A 19,483-nucleotide genomic window follows, 5' to 3' on the forward strand; every position below is an offset into this window, starting at 1 on the left:
TGGCACATGGATTGAAACCAGTGGTATTTTCAGATGACATGAATATGGAGCTCTTTGGCCAAGCACACCAGTTGTGGGTTTGGCGACGATGGATTTGATAGGCAGAAAATAACTCCATACTTACTGTAAAATATGGTGGTGGATCCTGGGGCCCTAGGTAAAGTTAACGGCATCATGATCTTTACCCAGTACCAGGACATTTTAGCCAAAAACCTGGTTGTCTCTACCGGGAGGCTAAATCTTGGCCGCAAGTGGATATTCAAGCAAGACAATAACCCCAAGCACACAAATAAATTGTTAACTGACCACAAAATCTACATTTTGCAATGGCCATCTGTCTCCGGACCTGTGGTTTGAATTCAAGAGGGAAGTCCATAAGCACATAAATGGAGGAATGGTCTAAGATCCCTCCCAATGTGTTCTCCATTTATATTGAAAAAGGCTCAGTGCCGTTTTCCTCGCAAGGTGAGGTGTATTGAAAGATATTGAAAACGGGTGCAAATAATTTTGACCCCTATCTTTTTTAGAATAATTTAAAAAAACGTTTTAAACAAAATCTCTTTCTCTGTGCAATTGTGTTAGTATAAAATAATAACATTTCCCAATTTTTTGGAGCATACAGTATAGCTCAGTATTTTTATTATTTATTTTATACAGTATTTTTTGCTAATCCTTATCAAGGGTGTTCCTGCCTTCTTCTTCTCATGTGGCAGTATTCCAAATCAGATTTTTCAACACACACACGTTTGATTTACTATTCTTGTGGGGACCAAACAATTGATTCCCATTCAAAATCCTATTTTCCATAACCTCTAACCCCCAAGTGGCGCAGCAGTCTAAGTCAATGCATCACATCCGGGCGTGATTGGGAGTCTCATAGTGCCGTCATTGTAAATAAGAATTTGTTTTTAACTGACTTGCTTAGTTAAATAAAAACATGTAAATTAAAAATCTAACTGTAACTCTATACCTAAATAGCCTTTTTACTTGTGGGGACCAGCGAAATGATGTTTGTTTTACTATACTTGTGAGGACTTCTGGTCCCCACAAGGATAGTAAAACCAAACACACACACACAGTTAGCAACAGGTGAAAATATGGCTAGGTTTCCATCCAAATTATAGCTAGGTTTCCATCTAAATTGCGACAGATTTTCATGCGAATATTCTCATCTACCTAAAACAATATGAGCATTTTCCCACCAGAGATGTGTTTACATGAAATTACTGATTGCGTTTAAAAGCATGTGCGTGATGACGTGGTGCACATAAAAATAACTTTGACAGTTAAATTCCCATATATCGAATAAAAAATAGAAATTAAATGGGTTTCCATCACATTTTCAACTCTCCTGATGGTTTTGCCACAAAAACTGTTGCGTTATATTGCAAATGTCCTCACACTCTGGTCTTGGCACATGCATTCTAGCCAACAGCTCGTAGATAAAGTGCGGGTAGGCTACCTACATTATTAAAGATTATTATGGATAAGAGCGATATTATTTGTATTTGTCAAACGGCAGCCAAGCATCGATCATCATGTCACCAGAATAAGACCCTCGATATCTATTCCAAGCTCGTTACCTTGCACATTCCCCACCCTGTGAAGTTCATCATCATTTATTTCACCTGTAGCCTAATAAACTGCATGTTTTTCCAAGTCGTAGTGGTAGGATCACACAACATATCGTCGCGTGACTCCAAGTTTGCTTCGATATGATGAGTATTATGTTTTTCAATATTTGCGCATAAAGGCGTTTCCACCGCCATTACTCGCATAATTAATTTTACCGACACATAAAGATCCTACCATGTCGAACGATCAAATTATCCATCGGCATTTATAAATTGTAAATCAATTTCATGTTTCCATCAGCCTCATCATGACTTTTTTCATGCGTCAGATAATTCATCTGGATAAAATGGTTGGATGGAAACGTGTTTAGTGAGCTTCAGCCGAAAACTCATCAGTTGTGAGAATATCACCAGTACTAATGTCCTTTCTGAAAGTTGAATCAGTAGTGCTACACGACAGAACAGCAACTCAGGTTCCAGATGATCGGGGGTGCTTGTCTGTTAATAGAGACTTAATAGAGACGCAAGCAAGCAGGCAGAGGGATACCAACATGACTATTTACTCTGCCGCCTATTGTCTAACGCAGCTGCCACTGGGACGACTGCGGTCGCAGATGCAAGTGCAAATTCCTCTAATCAAGGCAATATTGCACCCTACAACTGTAACATGGTGTGAATATATCTAATCTAAAAATAAACAAATTTACGAAAGCACTCCTGAAAGAAAACGAAACCTTCTAAACTAAACCTCCAAAGGCCAAACATCACTACTAAATTAAGTGATGATGAGTCTATTTTCCTCAAGAAGGTAGATATTTGTTGAACTATTGTCAGGTGATCAATTTGAAAGATCTTTCATTTTCATTATTGGAACCACGTTACAAAAAATACTGATCATTTTTTCAAGAGTACATTTTTGTCCATTATTTATGCCGCGTTCAAGGGCTAGTCGGAACTAGGAAACTCGGAAATGTCCGACTTGCTAACTGGTTGATCGCTTCAAACCATAGTTTTTCAATAAACGTTATTCAAATCCAACCACCGACTGTTTGCTGATTGCTGTTGCTCTAAGACGGAGAAGAAGCGAAGCGAGAGGTTTCACTTTAGCCTAAATCTGTACTAAATAAGCCCAATGCGTTTCTATGGGCTTATTTTGGACCGAAGCTTGTGGACCTTTGGCAAATCGATGTAGGCCACTTGACTATCATCATCGTCATCATCATCATCATCTCACCCATTGTATCGTAGGCATTAAAAATAGTCTCATGCACTCATTGACAGAATGCGCTCTCAAGCGGTCCAGACGGACAGAAATTCTGGCCATTCAGAGGTGAGAATGAGGTGTGACCTAATTTCCTGTTTATGTGCCTGTAGCTTCATGCTAATAAGGATATTTTTTGATACCTCCACCCAGAAACGGGGATGACAAAAAATGTCTACAAAGACATTAATATGAATAGCAAAAGGATATAGCGCTTAAACTGCTTATTTAACTATTTAACGTGTTCTTTATTCAATGAGAACGTATTTTGACAACGGTAACGTTACTGGTACGGAAATCAAAATGCCTTGCAAAATCAGCAGCTGAACAACAATGACAGTCATGAGCACGCGGCAATGAGCAGCACCAAGCATGTTCGGTTTAATAGCTGCGGCAACAGCGTCCTGCCAGAATCGCATAGAGATGCAGAGGTCTCTGAAACTTGAGATCATGTGTTCAACAATGAACTACCGAGGAAGACTGGACCGCAATTAAAACTGCTTCCTTTGAATGACCAAATACGAGAATTACAGACCATCATTAGAGACAAGTGAGTAATCTTTTGTCAATACATAATAATACCACAGAGTGCGTGTCTGGCACTGGGTATTGATCTGTATTATTATGCACCAGACGATGACTGTTTGATAATGTGGAAATTACACATTGTATACCAAGTGAATGGCCAATCGACACCATGTTACTATTTATAACTGTCATATTACACTGGACTTATAGTACCAGTCAAAAGTTTGGACACACCTACTCATTCAAGGGTTTTTCTTTATTTTTTACTATTTTCTACATTGTAGAATAATAGTGAAGACATCAAAACTATGAAATAACCCATATGGAATCATGTAGTCACCAAAAAAGTTTTAAACAAATCAAAATATATTTGAGATTTGAGATTCTTCAAAGTAGCCACACTTTGCCTTAATGATAGCTTTGCACACTCTTGGCATTCTCTCAACCACCTTCATGAGGAATGCTTTTCCAGCAGTCTTGAAGGAGTTCCCATATATGCTGAGCACTTGTTGGCTGCTTTTCCTTCACTCTGCGGTCCAACTGATCCCAAACCATCTAATTTGGGTTGAGGTTGGGTGATTGTGGAGGCCAGGTCATCTGATGCAGCATTCCATCACTCTTCTTCTTGGTAAAATAGCCCTTAAACAGCCTCGAGGTGTGTTTTGGGTCATTGTCCTGTTGAAAAACAAATGATAGTCCCACAAAGTGCAAACCAGATGGGATGGCGTATCGCTGCAGAATGCTGTGGTAGCCATTCTGGTTAAGTGGTGTGCCTTGAATTCTAAATAAATCACTGACAGTGTCACCAGCAATGCACCCCCACACCATCACACCTCCTCCTCCATGCTTCATGGTGGGAACCACATGTGGAGATCATCCGTTCACCTACTCTGCGTCTCACAAAGACACGGCGGTTGGAGCTTAAAATCTCAAATTTGGACTCATCAGACCAAAGGACAGATTTCCACCAATCTAATGTTCATTGCTTATGTTTCTTGGAACAAGCAATTCTCTTCTTCTTATTGGTGTCCTTTAGTAGTGGTTTCTTTGCAGCAATTCGACCATGAAGGCCAGATTCACGCAGTCTATTCTGAACAGTTGATGTTGAGATGTGTCTGTTACTTGAACTCTGTGAAGCGTTTATTTGGGCTGCAATCTGAGGTGCAGTTAACTCGAGTTTAAGACATGAAGGTCAGTCAATCTGGAACATTTCAAGAACTTTGAAAGTTTCTTCAAGTGCAGTCGTAAAAACCATCAAGCACTATGATGAAACTGGCTCTCATGAGGACCGCCCCAGGAAAGGAAGACCCATTTACCTCTGATGCAGAGGATACGTTAATTAATGATGGACTGTCATTTCTCTTCGCTTATTTGAGCAGTTCTTTCCATAATATGGACTTGGTCTTTTACCAAATTGGGCACTCTTCTGTATACCACCCCTACGTTGTCACAACACAACTGATTGGCTCAAATGCATTAAGGAAAGAAATTCCACAAATTAACTTAACAAGGCACACCTGTTAATTGAAACGCATTTCAGGTGACTACCTCATGAAGCTGGTTGAGAGAATGCCAAGAGTGTGCACAGCTGTCATCAAGGCAAAGGGTGGCTACTTTGAAGAATCTCAAATATAAAATATATATTGATTTGTTTAACACTTTTTTTTGGTGACTACATGATTCCATGTGTTATTTATAGTTTTGATGTCTTCACTATTATTCTACAATGTAGAAAATAGTACAAATAAAGAAAAACTATATAGCACAAGGTTTCTAATACAAATAATGTTAGACCTTACAGAACAATCGACACTATACTGATAACTGAACATTAAATGATTGCAATAATCACAATTTGAGTTTCCATTTTGAATAACAAGCTGTTGTAAGGTGATACCACGAATAGGCCTACAGGTTTCTTTTTTGAAAGTTGATCATGGTCGTCACTAGTTTTAGAGAAACAGAGTTTAATAGTCACATGTACAGGGTTGCATATGTAGTTACAGGACACAGTGAAATTTATGAGCTCCAACAATGCAGTACACAGTTAAATAAAACAATACAAATAATAAAAAGATCATACAAATAATAATATATAGCGATGATAAATGGGAATGTCCATAGGAGGAGCAGAAGAGGGGAGGAAGTCCGGAGGGGGGGTGGGGTGTATCTGACTAGTGGTGGCTATTCAGCAGCCTGATTGTCTGGGGGAAGAAGCTAATGGCCAGTTGCATAGGGAGGAGTTCAGGGCCGTGAGCTTAGAGGGCACTATGGTATTGAAGGCCGAGCTGTAGTTGATAAACAGCATCCTCGCATATGCATTCCTTTTGTCCAGGTGGGTGAGGGTAGTGTGCAGTGCAATGGCGATTGTGTCGTTCGTGGATCTGTCAGGGTGGTAGGCAATTGGAGCGGGTCGAGTGTGTCGGTGAGGGAGGAGGTGATGTGGTCTTTGTCTAGCCTCTCGAAGCACTTCATGACTACGGAAGTGAGTGCTGTGGGTCGGTAGTCATTCAGCTCAGTTACTTTCCCTTTCTTGGGCACAGGGATGATAATGGACATCCTGAAACAGGTGGGGATATCAGCCTGTGCTAGAGAGAGATTGAACATGTAAAAAAACAGGGGTTGGGACCAAATAATTTTCCGATAGTTTTGTTCTGAACAGAACCACCATTTTTTTGTTACGTTCCACTGTTTCCCACCAGCAAAAAAAAGTTCAGAACCGGTTCGAACCCCAAAAAGTACTGGTTTATATTGTTCCTTTCGGTTCCTTTTTTTAACCTGTGAAATCAGTTTTTTTGATTTTGCTCATTAAGTTACTTCACCAGTCAGTGTGGATAGAACAGGCAAGCTAGTTGTTTACATGTGTGGTGGACAGATAAGGGTAGCCTATGGTGCAAGATGTGACAAACATTTTACGAGTGGAGAGAAAGCGAGAGAAGGTTGAGGAGCAGGCTTGAAGCACTAGGCATCTTGTTATGACATGCATTATCTGAATTAGGTCCACAGAATTATACCAATGTGATAACTAGGCCTATAGTATCCTTAACTAGCATTGAAAAAGTTCATCCATTCATCTGTAGCTAATGAAAAAAAATCGAGCCCTATTTTCTCATGCTTCTAACGTCAGTAAAGTAGCCTATGCTTCAGAGGGGGGAGGGGCAGGTAGCCTAAACACGCACACACAGTGGCAAAGATTTTCAGCTTGCAGGCAGATGCTGGAGTACCTTTTCGAATGACAGAGTGAGGGCTTTGCATAGTTGCTTTGTTGTGTTTTTTTGTGGGACTAGAAAAAAATGCCTGGAACGTAAAATAATGTTATTAACCGGTTTACTTTCTTTTAAAATAACGGTTCTGTTCCAGAACAGTATAGATCATTTTCGTTCCCGGTTCCGTTTCTGTTCCTTGGATAAAATTATTTTACTGTTCCCTGAACCAGTTCCAACACCTGCCAAAAACACAACAGGCAACTGGTTAAACATGTTCTGAGGGCGCGGCTAGGGATGTTGTCTGGCCTTGCAAGGGCTAACAGGTATGTCCTACATGGAGACCGTAACCACGAAGACCTCATTGTCCTCAGGGGCTCTCTTCGGCTGCTAGTCATCGATGTGCTCGAAGCATTAGAAAAAGCTGCTTACATGACACCTTTCTAGATACCCAAATCTCTTTACAGTTTAATGGGAAACTCACCACCCTAACCCCACTTATATACAAAAGTAACTTTGTTTTACATTTTGGTTTTTGAATTAGAGGGTGATGCCTCTGAAATATATGCACTGATTGAGTAGGTAAAGTTATTGAGATTGAACACCTTTTAGAGAGATGGTGAGAGAGACAATTCCTCAGTTTAGGGTTCTTTAATATTAATTGGAAATTAACAATGTTTGAAATTCTGTGCAACGTCACTCAGCTGTGATTATCCAATTAACTGTCCATTTATCCATGCAAGATGTGGTAGTTTTGGTATTCACGCACAGTGATGAATAAATTGGTCAGAAAGGAAATAATGTCCAAAACTGACATTTGTGTTCACAGCAGTACAGTGGTTCTTCTTTTAAAGTTTTAAGCTTATGTTGCGACCGTTAGTGGTAGATGGTGGCATTCTGTCATTGCACCACACTATCACAAGGGGGAGTTGGAACGCTATCGGTAGTCTAAACTGTGGCACAAATTGACTATCTGTTCGTAATTAATGAAAATGTGTTTTCAGTCTGATAGACTTTAATAAATACATGTTAGACTGCTCAAGTTAATCTGCTAATGTTGTGTGTGTTCGATTATTTGGGACATTGTGGTTACAATGAAGAATGTAAACAAAATAAATCCTATTCATTTTGAATAATCAGATGTGTGTTGCAAGCTTTATTTTATCTCCAGCGCCCGCATCACTCTCCGCCTCAAACTGCACCATATATTACATATTGGATCACAAAAAAATATAACTTTTACATTACCATGTAGTTAACCAATAAAATGGACTGACGGGGATGTGGACATACTCGGTATACATATCCCGAAAGAAAGAAATGATCTCACTCCAATAAATTTTAATAGACAGTTAGCAAAAATAGTATAAAAAATAACGTTCCCAAGGTAAACGGACTATTTCTCAGGTCCAGATCGTAGAATATGCATATAATTTACAGATTAGGATAGAAAACACTCCAAAGTTTCCAAAACTGAGGCGAAAACCTGAGAAAATCTAACCCGGGAAGTGATATTTTTGTAAAATAATCTGTTTCCTGGCCTGTCTTTCTTCCATTTAAAGGGGTATCAACCAGATTCCTTTTCCAATGGCTTCCTCAGGCTGTGACCAGGCTTTAGACAGTTTCAGGCTTTTATTGAATTTTTTTATTTTGAAAAATGAGCTAGATTTTTCAAAAGTAGTCAGGTGTCCTCTGAATAGTTCCTACGCGCGAGAGGGGAGTTCTCCATTTTCTTTTTCTCTCTTATTGAATAGGTTACGGTCCGGTTGAAATATTATCGATTATGTTTGTTAAAAACAACCTGAGGATTGATTATAAAAAACATTTGACATGTTTCTACGACCATTACGGATACTTTTTGGACTGTTCATAGAACGGAACGAGGCTGTAGTTTTCTGAACATAACGCGCAACCCAAACGGCGTTTTTTCTTATAAAAGTAATATTTATCGAACAAAAATAACATTTGTTGTGTAACTGGGAGTCTCGTGAGTGCAAACATCCGAAGATTATCAAAGGTAAGCGATTAATTTTATTGCTTTTCTGACTTTCGTGACCATGCTAATTTGGGGCTAGCTGTTCTAGCATTGATTGATACACTCACAAGAGCTTGGATTTCTTTCTCTGTAAAGCATATTTTCAAAATCTGACACGATAGGTGGATTAACAACAAGCTAAGCTGTGTTTTGGTATATTTTACTTGTGATTGCATGATTATAAATATTTTTAGCAACATTTTGCGCCCTGCAATTCAGCGGTTTAGGAAAATGATCCCGTAAAAGGGATCCGTGCACAGAGAAGTTAAGATCCTGTCTATTTGTGGAAAAATCACCCTGCTTAACTCTTTGAATTCAATTTAAATATTTCTTCCCCGGTAGATGCTGTGTTATTGGTTGATGGCCAATATTAAAAACAGTCAAATGCATTCTCTCCGTTTCCCACACGCACTTTAAACATTTGGATAATAAAGCATTTAAAGGCTGACATTGGCTGATTTTAATACTTCTGACAGCCGAAATTCTAATATATATATATATATATATATATATATATATATATATATATATATATATATATATATATATATATATAAAGTGAAGACCAGTAGTTGATTTATTTAAGCAATATTTTTAGCATTTTACGGCCTACTTTACAGTGTTGTAGCCTACACAGGCGAATAGAAGTGTGCGTGACCATAATCCTCAAGCACCTTTTCGCGCTGCTCTGAGACAAGCATGGGGACTGGTCTTATTTTCATCTCCGTTTGGGTATTGGTTAGACTACAATTAGGATGTGGAAATGTTAGGATTATTTTGCTCTTCACTCGCAGTCACTTAGTAGCTACTCCCGACCGGTCCCTAATGGAAACTCTGAGCGTTTCGTTTTTTGTTTTTCTTGGAATAGAAACACCATAATATTAATCAAATTAATTAAGCTAAATTTCTTTAAATCAATCCCATATACTATGTTCTTGCAAAAAAAAGGTTTTAAATTCTCTAGTACAGCCAATATTAAAAACAGTCAAATGCTTCTCAAAGATGCCCTCTGGTGGTCAAACGAGCACTAGAGCATTAATGGCAACAATGGCTGACACTTAAAATAACGTGCCATAGAATTCTGCGGCAGCCTGCAAGCTGTGCTGCAGTAGGACTCAACGTTTAAAGGAAGAACCACTGTAGGTGGCAAGCTGCACTTGGTAATGAACTAAACACTCTGCCAGCTTGTGATATCTGTGACGTCATCACTGAGTTCTTAAAGGGACAGGCTTTTTTACACAGCCGCCCCAAATGTCTGCTATGACATTCAAACCAGATGGAAAGTCTGTTCTAGGTGACAGGTTCTTCTGCATCGTCATCAAGGATGGCTGGGAGCTGCACCAGCCGAGCCACTGGTCATAGCTAAGTCCAACCCTTGACCTGGATAGAAGCAGTCCAAATATGTCCATCAGCTCCGGGGGAAGCCTTCCCAACAGGCCAGAAAGCTTGAGGGAGCTGAGGGTCCACGATGAGAACCACTTGATCCACAGTAAGTTCCCTTCCATCCTTCCTACACTTGTCCTTCCTGTAGACTTGGCAAGTAATAGCGAACGAACTGGGACCAAAAGTGATCGGCAAGGACTTGGCTATGCCTCCAGCGGTGTTTCCCTAGGATGTTACTGGAGTCATACAAAACCTGAGGAAGAGATACATCATAGCGTCCCATGAGTAGGAGGCTCAGTGTGACGGGATCTGGGTCCGTGACATTGGAGGAGATGTTCCCGGGGGGTTTTGCGTTCAAGATTCCCTCTACTTCTGTAAGCACAGTGCAGAGCACGGTTTCAGTGACGATCTGTTCCTTGAGTATGACCTTGAGAGCAGTCTTCAATGATTTCACCTCTCCCACGTTCCACCAAAGTGAGGAGCGCTTGGTGGGTTGAATTGGAATGTTATCCTTTGTCCTTCAGGTGGGGGGCCATCGCTTTGAAGGTCTGTCACAGTTCTCGGTCTCCTCCAACAAAGTTCGTACCACTGTACGAAAGAAGCTCGATTGGCTTGCCTCGAAGTGCAATGAAGCGTTTTAGAGACATCAGGAAGGCATCGGCATCCAGATTCTCCAAAACATTTAAAGAATTTTTGCCAATTAATAGAAATGAAATACAGAAATATCTAATTTATATAAGTATTCACACCCCAATGTCAATACTTTGTAGAAGCACCTTTGACAGCGATTGCAGCTGAGTCTTCCTGGGTAAGTCTAACATGCTGACCACACCGCTCACGTCGCGTGCGCAAGCATTGCTAAATAAATGTACACATACATGTTATTTAATCATTGCACCCACACTGCTTGCGAGCGTCTGTGTAGCCAGGCGCTAAAATAGAACATTGTTTTATTTGTGACGCTTAACGCGATGCAAGTCCTGCCTCTCCCATCTCCTCATTGGTTTTTAGGAGCATATACCCACGTGGGTGATTGAAAGATGAACTGAGGTCCACACTCCAGGCCAGTCGGTAGTGGTAATGCACCTTAAAGTTGGTTGCCAACCCCCATATGACAAACTTTTACCCTTTTATCTGTGAATTAATTGTCGGAGTAGAGGAGCTTGTGCATTTCAGGTAAAATAACAACCCAATGTTTATATCCCATGACAAATTAGCTAGCAACAGCAAGCTAGCTGGCTAAATTGCCATAAATGTTTAATGCTTTTTGACCTGTTCCCAAATTAATATAGTTGTTTGGTTTAATATTTCAACCTGTTTCCTGATCGTGTCTGGTGTGGGGGGACAAAATCAACATGCGTGCGGTCTGGTCAGCATGTACGAGCTTTCCACACCTGGATTGTGCAACATTATTCTTTTCAAAGTTCTTCAAGCGCCGTCAAATTGGTTGTTGATCATTGCTAAGGAGGGGAGCAACTGCTGCCCCTCATGATGAGTTCAGATTTTTTTGTGGCCCCCACCCCCCATCAATGTTGCCCATCCCTGTAACTCAGCCACATTCACGGTCTTCTTGGTAAGCAACTCCAGTGTAGATTAGGTCTTGTGTTTTAGGTTATTGTCCTGCTGAAAGGTGAAATTATCTCCCAGTGTCTGGTGGAAAGCAGGATTTTTGCCCATTCTTAGCTCAATTCCGTAAAAGAAAATTACCTGAAAAACTCCCCAGTCCTTAATGAATAGAAGCATACCCATAACATTAGGCAGCTACCACTATGCTTGAAAATATAGAGAGTGGTACTCAGTAATGTGTTGTATTGGATTTGCCCCAAACATAAAACATAGTATTCAGGACAAAAAGGGAATTGTATATTATATTTTTTAAATATTAGTTTAGTGCCTTGTTACAAACAGGATGCAAGTTTTGGAATATTTCATTCTTTTCACTCTGTCAATTAGGTTAATATTGTGGAGTAACTACAATGTTGTTGGTCCATCCTCAGTTTTCTCCTATCACAGCCATTAAACTCTGTAACTGTTTTAAAGTCTCCATTGGCCTCATGGTGAAATCCCTGAGCGGTTTCCTTCCTCTCCGGCAACTGAGTTAGGAAGGACGCCTGTATCTTTGTAGTGACTGGGTGTATTGATGCACCATCCAAAGTGTAATTAAGAACTTCACCATGCTCAAAGGAATATTCAATGTCTGCTTTTATTTTTTTTACCATTTACCAATAGGTGCCCTTCTTTGTGAGGCATTGGAAAACCTCCCTGGTCTTTGTGGTTGACTCTGTCTTTGAAATTCACTGCTCGACCTTACAGATAATTAATTGAATCAATTTTAAATTCAGGATGTATGGCAACAAAATATGGAAAAAGTAAAGGGGTGTGAATACTTTCTGAAGGCACTGTATGAATGAATTACATTTTATTTTGTCAAATAGCCAGTTGGCAACCCATCCCTTATGTGATTAATTGACAAACAAACTTCACAATAATTCAGTGATAATTCTTCTTCCAGTGTTCTCTGCCGTGTGCATCGCATAAAGAGTGATGTGCACCACGTCATTGCTCACTCTCTCGCTCTGCTTTGTGTGTATTTTTCTAGCTGTCACTCAAAATGGTGAGAAGCTGAAGCTCATTGGCTAGAACTCTAATTAATAAGGGGCTGGCCCACATTGGGGAAAATGGTGCAGCACAGCTTCCAGAAAAAGTCGCTTTCAAACTAGAGATTTTGTGAGTGACTCATTTGTATAATGCACACTGTATTGTTTTGACCCACTCTGTTTTTCCACAGATGAGAGTAGTGGTTGAAGAGGGACTCAATCAGCTGCCATACAGCGAGTGTACAGTGACCACTCCCACAGGTTAGACATATTGAGTGAAATTCGTTTGAAATTATAGAAATTGGGCAAATACTATGCATTACTGTAAAATGTCTCACCAAGACTAGAACTGACTATTTTAATCTCTCTCTCTCTCCCAACTCTTCCTGTTGATGGCGTGAAGTTTGAGAAAGGCAACTGCGGTGTCAGCATTATGAGAAGCGGTAAGACACTGATTATATAGGAGATTAAAGGAAAAATACATCTGAATTGGTCTCTGACTAGAACTCCTGACTGGTAGATTTGCCTATAAGCACCTGACATACATAGCATTATCCAATTACTGTTTGACTTATCAGTTGCTCATCATTACTACGTCTTCTATGAGGTTTCATTTGAATGAACTGCGTGGAATTCAACATCTATCCATTTCTGTGTGTGTGTGTAGGCGAGGCCATGGAGCAGGGACTCAGAGACTGCTGCCGGTCCATCCGTATCGGTAAGATCCTCATCCAGAGTGACGAGGACACTCAGAAGACCAAAGTTTACAACGCCAAGTTCCCCCTAGATATCAACAGGAGGAAAGTCCTCCTAATGTATCCCATTCTCACTAAGTATGTATCATCATGTCAAGTATGGATCACCAACAGACTCAATACAGTACTAACTCCTCCTCAGGACAAAGAGTTCATGTGAAGTGTCGCTCTGCCCTGGGCCCAAGGAACTGTGCTGTAGGAGTCACTTTTTGAAATTACCAGAAATTAGGACTAAATTGCTCCCGTTAGCAAGGCAATAGTGTAGTAGTCATGGGCATCCCCTGTTTTTATGAAGAACACTTGACAGTGAGACTTTTCCACTTGATTTGCTCTCTGCAACACGATTTCTGTTAAATTACACCTTCCAGCTAAGATAATTGTGGGAAGGTGTCTTTTATTCGGCTCTGAAAATGACCTTGGTAGGTAGCGTGCTTCATATTTTTCAGCATCATTTACCCCAGGCAGATAATTACACGTTTCTGAGGGAAACCATAAAGAGCTCACTGGACGGCAATGAAAATTATGAATAGGCCAAATGGAGCCACTGAGAGTGAAGTAATGGTCATCTTTTTGTCCTCTATCTAGCATCCCTCCCTGGGAGGATGAAAACCTGCCTTGAGACAGATCAAAATGACATGTTCTTTTATAGAAAGTATCAGCAGATGAGTCATAGATGATCACTCAAGGCTAGTACTAAGGACAGACTTTTCTTCAAGACTTCATTAATGTTGCCTGTTCCTCAGTCAAGTCACTGTGATGTCTGTCCTGTTTTTATGCTATCTAATATACATATGTTCTACCTTCAGGTACAGGTAACACAGTGATTGAGGCTGTGAGAGTTCTGACTGAACATGGTCTCTGGGCCAAACATATCCTCCTGAGCCACTTCTCCACCCCTCACAGTACGCCTCACCTATATAACACTGCCTCACCTATAGTCCCTAGCTTAATATGGAAGTAGACTCCATAAGGTTCAACATTCTAGGGTTTCATACTACACCGTTTTCCATTCATTCAGGGCTCTATTTGTAACTGCGCAAGTGTGAAGCGCGTGTTAGTTTGCAATTTCGTCATGCAAAACTGACACAGTGGCATTTTCCAGCCTTAACGCCAGGTTCGGCAATTTACCCGTTTAACATCAGCTTGCTTGCGCTAAGGTGGGAGGGGTGGCCATATTTGAGGCTTGTTTTTAAAGACACCTCATATGGCCATCGGGCGAGGGGCACTCTATGAAAATAGGGATGGATAGCCTACTTGAACAAGCCAAATGCAGGCATGTGAATTGTGAATAATTAAAAAGCATTAGAGCAAAAACCCTCCAAAATATTTCAAAGCACTCGCAGTAGACCATTTAAACCCCCTTTTATTTATAGGCTACTTTTGGCTAATGGCCAGGACTTATAGACACACCTATGCGTTGCTGCTAAACCAGCCTTGATTAAGGGGGGGGCAGGCTATGCTTGGCTTTTAATCAAATTAAATGAAATGGGGGGGGGGAACCAATAGTATTTTTATGTTTCTAATTACGAGATTCACCAGCACAAAAGGCACACGTCTCCTTCCATGGGCACTGTGCTTTTAAAACTTCCCATTTACGCTGCTTGAAATTGTAACTTTTGCGCTTGTTTTTAAGGACATACCTGCTCAAGCGCAATGCTTTTATCATGTTGCTGTCGGTTGTCACGCACACCTGTCTGTCTTCGTGCGTCTTTGAGACCCTGGGCTATTGTTTCACTGGTATGGTCATCGGGGAAGTATGACGTCTTGAGGCATACATTAAGCAATGTCTATTTTTCATCTATATAGTGGACTGTCAAGCTTAGGTATGGCTCCGACATTCTGCTCGACCATAGATCGGTTGTGGTGGAAAAGTAAGACACATTAGCCAGCTTCTCAGTGACTCTTTGGCGGGTAGCAATGTATAACCGCGGCAATGCTTCTTCTGCAAAATACTTGCGGCTTGGTAGCTGATATTTGGGGTCAATTGTGTTTAGCAGCTTTTTGAAGCCAGGCTTCTCCACTGTATAGATGGGGACCATATCTTTTGCTATATGATAGGTCACCGCATCTGTTATCTCCTTCCACCTCAAACTGTTCTTGTCATATGGGATGATGTTTGAAAATTATGCAGCTATGGTATATTTAAGCAATAAGGCCCGAGGCTAAAGGCTGTTCTTATGAACGACACAAAATAAATGTACATGTTATTCAATAATTTCATCCAAACTGCTTGCGAGCGTCTGCGTAGCCAGGCACTAAAATGCAGCTTGGTTCTATTTTTTATGCTTGACGCGCCGCAAGTCCCGCCTCTCCCATATCCTCATTAGTTTTTAGGAGCATATACGCACAAGGGTGATTTTAAATCTGAACTGAGGTCCAAACTCCAGCCCAGTTGGTGGTGGTAATGCACCTTAAAGTTGGTTGCCAACTGTCATATAAAGTCAGAAAAAGAAGAAAGAGACTGAAGGAGGAGAGATGACTAAAAACGAACTAAGTATCTGTGGATTAATTGTCGGAGTAGAGGACCTTGTGCATTTCAGGTAAAATAACAACCCAACATTTATATCCCAGGACAAATTAGCTAGCAAAAGCAAGCTTGCTAAATGGCCATGAATGTTTAATGCGTTTCGACCTATTCCAAAATAAATATAGGTGGTTCAGACTTCGTTTTGATATTTCAACCTGCGCGTCCTGATCACATCTGATGTGGATGGACAAAATCAACATGCGCACGATGGCATGCGTGCTCGGTTTAGTCAGCATGTTAGCTGTGCTGCCATATTGCGTAGCAATTGTCTTTCGACACACTTTGCACAGGACATTGGTTTGCTGAACATGTAACTTCTCAAACTTGAACCACTTCCTTATAATAGAACAAACATTGCTACCCTTTTTGGGAATGATTTCATTCTCACGAGAGCCTGAGCTGGCTTCCTCATTGTAGAATGCCTGCCGCTACACTTCATGGGCATGGTTACAACTTGGGGAAAGGCTGTCCAGGATTGTGATTTGTGGACAACTTTTGTGCATGTGTTGTGACACCGTTGGGGCATGGTTCGGTTCACTATGGGTTGACAGAGCAAGATGACGCATTTGCCAATGTTATAACTCAAACCCTCGTAAAAACAACAAAACCTTGATTCTTGCCATACAGCCATTTGGTATATTGCACAAAAACATACAGTACCAGTCAAATATATTGATTTAATTTGAATGTACAGTACCAGTCAAAAGTTTGGACACCTACTTATTCAAGGGTTTTTCTTTATTTTTTACTATTTTCTACATTGTAGAATAATAGTGAAGACATCAAAACTATAAAATAACACATATGGAATCATGTAGTAACCAAAAAGTGTTAAACAAATCAAAATGTATTTTATATTTGAGATTCTTCAAAGTAGCCACCCTTTGCCTCTATGGCAGCGTTGCACACTCTTGGCATTCTCTCAACCACCTTCGAGGTAGTCACCTGGAATGCATTTCAATTAACAGGTGTGCCTTGTTAAGTTAATTTGTGGAATTTCTTTCCTTCTTAATGTGTTTGAGACAATCAGTTATGTTGTGACAAAGTAGGGGTGGTATACAGAAGAGTGCCCAATTTGGTAAAAGACCAAGTCCATATTATGGCAAGAACAGCTCAAATAAGCAAAGAGAAAACAAGAGTCCACCATTACTTTAAGACATGAAGGTCAGTCAATACGGAACATTTCAAGAACTTTGAAAGTTTCTTCAAGTGCAGTCGCAAAAACCATCGAGCGCTATGACGAAACTGGCTCTCATGAGGACTGCCACAAGAAAGGAAGACCCAGAGTTATCTCTGCCGCAGAAGATAAGTTCATTAGAGTTACCAGCCTCAGAAATTGCAAATAAATGCTTCACTGAGTTCAAGTAACAGACACATCTCACCATCAACTGTTCAGAGGAGACTTCGTGAATCAGGCCTTCATGGTCGAATTGCTGCAAAGAAACCACTACTAAAGGACACCAATAAGAAGAGACTTTCTTGGGCCAAGAAACACGAGCAATGGACATTAGACCGGTGGAAATCTGTCCTTTGGTCTGCTGGTTCCAACCACCGTGTCTTTGTGAGACGCAGAGTAGGTGAACGGATGATCTCCGCATGTGTGGTTCACACCGTAAAACATGGAGGAGGTGGTGTTTTGGTGTGTGGGTGCTTTACTGGTGACACTGATTTGTTTAGAATTCAAGGCACACTTAACCAGCATGGCTACCACAGCATTCTGCAGCGATACGCAATTCCATCTGGTTTGGGCTTAGTGGGACTATCATTTGTTTTTCAACAGGACAATGACCCAACACACCTCCGCTGTGTAAGGGCTATTTTACCAAGAAGGAGAGTGATGGAGTGCTGCATCAGATGACCTGGCCTCCACAATCCCCCGACCTCAACCAAATTGAGATGGTTTGGGATGAGCGCTCAGCGTATGTGGGAACTCATTCAAGACTGTTGGAAAAGCATTCCAGGTGAAGCTGGTTGAGATAATGCCAAGAGTGTGCAAAGTTGTCATCAAGGCAAAGGGTGGCTATTTGAAGAACCTCAAATATAAAACAGATTTTGATTTGTTTAACACTTTTTTGGTTACTACATGATTCCATATATGTTATTTCATAGTTTTGATGTCTTTGCTATTATTCTACAATGTAGAAAATAGTCAAAATAAAGAAAAACCCTTGAATGAGTAGGTGTTCTAAAACATTTGACCGGTAGTGTATTTAGCCATTGAGCATGTTCTGATTTGCCAGTGAGGGGCCAAGCATTGACACAAGCCTTGACACACCCACAACTTGTTTATCAAAACCCAGCCCTTTCGTGCCATCACTAGCTACTGCACCCTTAATTCCGGTTGTGAAAATAGCAATTATTACTGACACACTCCCAAACCTATGACGTTACCGCCAGCGCTAAGATTTACCATGGCATTATGTTTGTTAAAATAGAGCCCTCAACTCTAATGGTTGTGTCCATCATTCAAGAGTTCCCAGAGATCACCATACTGACCACCGAGGTGTACCCTGTGGCTCCCACACACTTTGGCCAGAGGTACTTTGGGACAGACTAGTCAGCCCTCCAGGGCCATTCATTGGGATACCATACTATGAGAACCAACCATTGAATGGTCCCTCTCTCTGTCCGATGTAAATTTGTCCACTTATTTCAAAAGGACTTGTTACCCTGCTGAAGAATGCAGCTTTGCTCTGTACGCCGCCTTAACCTGTGCTCCTCAGTCTGACACAAACAATGCAAAGATTATCCTGGAAACAAGAAAAGCACATTCCATGCAGGTCTTTTAGGAACTAGTCTAGCGAGCTTGCATGTACTGCTGCCATTTTATTTATTCAGTTATGGTAGTTCATTCTAGGTTGTTTTCTCTCAACAGAAAGTCTAAAAAAGTCAAATAATTAAAATATATATTTTTCAATGTATTCTATTGTCGTCATTATTATTGCCACAAACTGTTTTAATGTATCACAAACCACTCGAGAAACGCTGACCAGATTTAAAGTGGAATTTGATGGTATGCACAATTTGGACATTTCAGAGTGGAAAAGTCGAGAAAAAGAAGCTCAGACATACATTTCCCGTTTGACAAGGAATACACAGATAAAACCCATAGAAATACAACAGTGAATGATTAACTACATTCTGACAAAATTCTTCAGTCTATTGGATGTATTGACAATGCATGCCCCTTTTCTTTCAGAGCAGGTTTGAGGATGGAATATATCACATTTGTAGAGGATCTTCATATACAGTGCTGTGAAAAAGTATTTGCCCCCTTCCTGATTTCTTATTTTTTTGCACATTTGTTACACTTAAATGTTTCAGATCAAACAAATTTTAATATTACACAAAGATAACCCAAGTAAACTCAAAATGCAGTTTAAGTGATAATTTTATTTATTAAGGGGAAAAAGCTATCCGAACCTTCATGGCCCTATATGATGAAGTAATTGCCCCCCCCTTGTTAAATCATGAATTTACTGTGGTTAATCACATTTTTTGGAAAGTTGAGTTCAATTTCACTAGCCACACCGAGGCCTGATTACTGCCAGACCTGTTGAATCAAGAAATCACTTAAATAGAACCTTTCTGACAAAATGAAGTTGGCCAAAAGATCTCAA

At 40.4% G+C, this 19,483-nt stretch overlaps 1 long non-coding RNA gene across 1 annotated transcript; it reads left to right on the plus strand.

The window, feature by feature from the left end:
• The first annotated feature begins 3,007 nt into the window (after positions 1-3,007).
• Positions 3,008-13,417, plus strand: LOC120044295. The gene is made up of 4 exons (XR_005476541.1): positions 3,008-3,385; positions 12,773-12,842; positions 12,985-13,024; positions 13,249-13,417. It is a non-coding gene; the product is annotated as an uncharacterized LOC120044295 (long non-coding RNA).
• Positions 13,418-19,483: the final 6,066 nt, after the last annotated feature.

The sequence above is a fragment of the Salvelinus namaycush genome, chromosome 3, assembly GCF_016432855.1.
Source record: "Salvelinus namaycush isolate Seneca chromosome 3, SaNama_1.0, whole genome shotgun sequence".
Lineage (NCBI taxonomy): Eukaryota > Metazoa > Chordata > Actinopteri > Salmoniformes > Salmonidae > Salvelinus > Salvelinus namaycush.